The sequence below is a fragment of the Triticum urartu genome, chromosome 5 (assembly GCF_003073215.2).
Source record: "Triticum urartu cultivar G1812 chromosome 5, Tu2.1, whole genome shotgun sequence".
Classification (NCBI taxonomy): Eukaryota; Viridiplantae; Streptophyta; class Magnoliopsida; order Poales; family Poaceae; genus Triticum; species Triticum urartu.
The window spans coordinates 322077154-322080296 of record NC_053026.1 but is presented as its reverse complement, the minus strand read 5'-3'; positions in this window follow the sequence as shown (position 1 = coordinate 322080296).

Genomic DNA, 3143 nt, shown 5'->3' with positions numbered 1-3143 from the left:
ACAGGTGGGCCCAACAGGTGGTTGGCCCTCCTGTCATGCAGCCAAAGGCAGGTGCAGTTAAGGCACCGGAGCTCAGTCCGCGAGGGAGAGGGCGTTGTAGTAATGAAATTTCTCGGTCTTGTACGAGTTGACGAAGATAGGGGTTGCTTGCTTGCTAGGGTTGCTCACTACGTATATATAGGCCGGAGCCTCCGCGCTTGCTTGCTAGGGTTGCTCTATTCACACACTCTCATCCTCTCCAGATTTAAACAAGATAGGGGTAGTAACACTGTCTTTCTCCCTTCAAAAAACACTGTCTTTCTATCCTCACCACTGGTTACATATCCGGACGTATCCCCCTCCGCCGGTGAAGGGGAGGAGGGGCAGCATTTAGGCCGTCGTCGACAGCGAGGGAGGAGACCCACTGCCGGCCGCACCGTTATCTCTGGCCGAGCGCCGACGCGGGAGGTCCTCTGATCCCTTCGTCGTTGCCTGTGGGCGGATCCGGCCTCCCGCCGCCCACCTATCCACATCCCGACGACCTTCAGGTATATCTTCGTTCGAAACCGCCTTAACTCTACTTCCCCAGCTCGCTACGTTGCTGCATGTGCATCATTTTCTACCTCTCAGCCCCTCTCGATCGGATGGTCCAACGTCACATTTTTTTCTTCTATTGTTAGAGGTAAAGCTACTTCATGGAGTCGAATCTTGTACTCCCTCCGTCCGAAAATACTTGTCATTGAAATGGATGTATCTAGATGTATTTTAGTTCTAGACACATCCATTTTGATGACAAGTAATTCCGGACAGAGGGAGTACTTGGTTCAAACAAGAAATAAAGTGGGGTTGGGGGAATTTAGTATGTACATCGAACTTGGTACAAACAGGAAGGAAAGGGGGTGAAAGTAGTACAGACTGGTCATCCAACCGGTCTCTTGGTCGAAAAGGGAAATATAGGGGTAACGCTGTACACAGTGGTATGACCAGGACTAGATTTGCTATCCACACATAGGAGTAGGTGGCTAGAGTGAACAAAAATGGGACCAATCCAGATATGTTTCTTGGATGTTTGTTTCTCGGGGAAACAAACTATGAATCACCACTTTATGCCCCTGTTTACGTACATGGTGCTGGACTGCTGGTGCACCCACTGTTATAAGCCATGACAAGTTTAGCCAAATGTTTTTTTTTCTGTAATTGCTTGAGACTCTGACTGTTTCCTCTGTGCCTTTTTGTGCAAACAGGGATATCCAATTCACCTGGTTGCTGTTGTGACCTTTTGGTGCACTGCACAAAACTCTTCTTAAAAGAAGTGACTTTTGTGCTGTTTAACTAGAATGTCAAAATGGAACAGTTGGTTCATTTTGGTGGAACTGCACAAAGGGAGATCTGTGTTCCAATCCTCATCATCCATATTGGCGCCATAACCTTCCTTTAGGTAAGAATGATATTTAATGCATGTGTTCATCTCTATTTTCCGACTGCCATGAGAAAATAATGCTGTTTTTTACCAGTACACTTGTACTCCCTCACTGACAAAACCAATTCTGAATTAGAAGGCCAATCATGTACTTGGTTTCACCAACTGGTGAGGAGAAAGAGAAACAGAGCATGAAGAGGAGGAAGAAGAAGAATAAACAGTGCCAAGGCGATCTTGCTGAAGCGAGAGCCCTTAGTCGAGGCCATTCAAGGGCTCCGTCAATGACTACCTTACATGTGAGACGATCCTCCAGGGAGCCCTTCCACTTCTGCTGTCTCACTTAATTAATTAGGAGTACTTAAGTACCACTAATTTATTACTGCCTAATTTTCTTGTTGGAGTTAAACAAATCTTTAGTAGGACCCTATGCTGAATCATGTACGTGTGTATGTTTGTCTATGGAGGTGCATCATGTGGTGGAGCAGGGAGGGAATATTATTAGTGTCATGACATAATAGTGCTATTGTTTTGCATGTCAATTTATTGCCATTGGTTCAATGAGGCAATGTTTTACGTATTGTCCATCATGAATTTGATGCTACTGGTTGAGTAATATGCTAATGTCTTCCTATCCTTTCTCACTAAGCTAATGAACGTTTCACCATGTTCCTACTTGTGCAAATAGGGATCATGTTGTGCCAATCATACATTAAATGGAACTACACAAGACAATACAATGAACTGTATCCCGGCCAGTGCTTTAACTCTGCTGGAAGTTCTTGATAATCTTTCGATATAATCTCAGCACTGGTAAACAAGAGTGATTTCAACCATACATTTGAAGTGCACAAAAATATATACTATTGTGTGATTCCAGTGAGTGCTTCATCATCTCTTATGGGACTACATGAATAAGCTTTTTTTCTCAGGTTGGTACGGGCCTAAGGCCTTCATCCATATTAGTTTGCTGTCATCTCTATTTGTATCGTGCTACTGTCATGAGAAACTCCTTTATCTTTGCACGTTAAAGTTTTGCAACCTATGATAAATGGCAATGCTTTGAGTGTTGAGTTGAGCTAATTGGCACTGATTAAATAAACTAATACCTCTCTTTAAGCAAGACTACTATGTTGCTAACTTTACCCATTAAGATAATGAGGGTGCTTCTATTTGTTAGTGTATGTTTCATAAACTAGTCCCACTATTACAGTAATCTCACTCTCTCAATATATGTGCCAACAGGGATGCTCGATTTTGGTGGAACTGCACAAAAACTTTGGGTGCTTCATTGCCTTGACAGCTTCTGTCCTTTCCTGTCAGTTGCTAAACTTCGCATGCTTTCTTCCTTTGCTGTCAGTCGCTTGGCTTATCTCGGCTTCCAGTCAAAGGAAATAGTAATTGATATGCTACCTCACACAGGTTGGTACTGGTCTTTATCCTGATTATTGTGCCTGTCATATGTATTGGTAATTTGGTATTGTGCTACTATTTGCCGATTTCATAAAGGAGTAATTTGGAGCCTGAACTCACAGGCAAATCATTACATTGGGTGATTTCAGTAGAACTGCACCAAATGATCAGATGGACAGGTACTTATACTGCTGCTATGTACTCCAAAGTTCACTCAGACAAGCATCGATGTTGAGAAGAAGTGCCTATATTCATTCGAGTATCAACCGGCGTCAACCAATTGTCAAACTCCAAGTGTTAGGAGAGTGAATGCCAAAAATATTGCTTGGTGCAT